We start from the raw sequence: 2,030 nt of genomic DNA, 5'->3' as shown, positions 1-2,030 counted from the left end.
CGACTGACCTCGTGATCCGCCTGTCTCGGCCTCCCAAAGTGCTGGGATTACAGGCTTGAGCCACCGCGCCCGGCCAGAGAACCAGATCTTAAGTCAGCTCCTCGGGACGCAGTCACGCTTTGGCCTTGGCGGAGACTTCCCCAAGGGCAGGAGTCCTGGAGGACGCTGCCGAGTGGCCTCTGGGTGAGAGGGGACAGTTGGGGGTACATCTGAGAGAGGCTCAGAAGACAGTCCAAGGAGACTGGGCGCCAATGGGGGTCCACGAAGAGGGAGAGTCCAGAGGGATGGCCAGGCCCTGTCCTGGGAGCTGAAGGAACCGGTCCCAGGGGCACTTCAGGGCAGGGGTGGGGAGGCCGTGGCATCATGGGATGGGGCTGAGCACAGCCACCCTAGGCAGTGAGGCCCGAAGGCCTGGGAATGGCAGCAGGGAGCATCAGGGAGCCGGTAGGACACAGGGCCGAGCAGGCCAGGCCCCAAGGAGCACGTGCTTTTCTGGAAGGCAGAAGGACAGCGCCCTGTGTTCCAGGACACGCAGATGCATGAGGAGGAGGCGGCCAGCTGGCAGCAAGGAGGAGAGCCAGGGCACCGAGCACCGGGAGGCAGCCCTTCCTCCCGCAAGTTCTCAGACCTGGGAGCAGTGCCCACACCCCGCCCGGCCCCATCTCCTCCCCTCCTCAAAGCACCACTTCTCCAGGGCCCAGCCCTGATATCTCTTTCCCAGGCCTTCCAGGAGCTGTCTGCCCTCCTATCCCCTCATCAGATCCCCCTGCCCTGTATGTTCCCCTAGGTCCCGATTCTCAGCCATCTCAGTTATCTATGGCTGCATAAAACCACACCCCAGAGCCAGCACAGTGGCTCACGCCTGTATTCCCAGCACTTTGGGAGACCAAAGCAGGAGGAACACTTGAGCCCAGGAGTTACAGATCAGCCTGGGCAACCTAGCAAGACCCCTGTCTCTACCAAAACAAAAAAACAAGCGGGGCATGGTGGTGTGCACCTATAGTCCTAGCAGCTACTCAGGAGGCTGAGACGCAAGGATCACTTGAGCCTGAGGGGTCAAGGCTGCAGTGAGTTCTGATTGCACCAGTGGACTCTAGCCTGGGTGACAGAGCAAGACTCTGTCTCTAAAAAATAAACCACAGCTCAGCCCACTACTCACAACATCCCTGAGTTGCTATTTTTCACAAGACTTCCCTTTGCTGAGGCTCAGCCAGGCAGCTGTGCCATATCTGAGGACCCTGGGGTGGCTGCCATCAGCTGCCAACTGGGGTTTGACCGAGACCACAATCCCTGCCCATGGGCTCTCAGCCCTCAGCGGTCTGGCCCCAGCTTCTCTCCATCATGGCAGTGGCCTTCCAAGAGGCCAGGCATGGACACAGCCCGGGCTGCTAAGGGCCAGCCCGGAGCACCTCTCCCTCCACATGGTAGCAGCCAAAGCAAACCACAGGCCCACACAGTACCAAGCGAGAGATGAAGATAAGCCACCAACCCAGCCTGTTCCAAACACCAAGCTCTACTGCGACCCATGTGTGCAGTCACAGCCCCGTAGGGGTGAGGGGACACTTGAGCCCAGGACGTCTCAGCAGGGAGACAGCTGAGTTGAGACATTCTCAGCTCTGAGCTGAGTTCTCTTTTGCTGAAAACTCTCCTGTCTCTGAATGTGGCACTCGCTCTCTCTCTCTCTCTCTCTCCATCCTCACTTTATTTCTGCAAAGCTGTGGTAAGAAAATGAGCAGGGCCAGGCACGGCGGCTCATCCCTGTAATCCCAGCACTTTGGGAGGCCGAGGCGGGCAGAGCACAAGATCAGGAGTTTGAGAACAGCCTGGCCAACATGGTGAAACCTTTTCTCTACTAAAACTACAAAAATCAGCCGGGCGTGGTGGTGAGCGCCTGTAATGCCAGCTACTCAGGAGGCTGAGGCAGGAGAATTGCTTAAACTCGGGAGGAGGAGGTTGCAGTGAGCCGAGATCATGCCACTGCACTCCAGCCTGGGCAACAGAGCAAGACTCTGTCTTGGGAAAAAAAAAAA

Source organism: Colobus angolensis, unplaced genomic scaffold, assembly GCF_000951035.1.
Source record: "Colobus angolensis palliatus isolate OR3802 unplaced genomic scaffold, Cang.pa_1.0 Scaffold453, whole genome shotgun sequence".
In the NCBI taxonomy this organism is placed as follows: Eukaryota; Metazoa; Chordata; class Mammalia; order Primates; family Cercopithecidae; genus Colobus; species Colobus angolensis.
Note: the sequence above shows the minus strand (reverse complement) of the source record.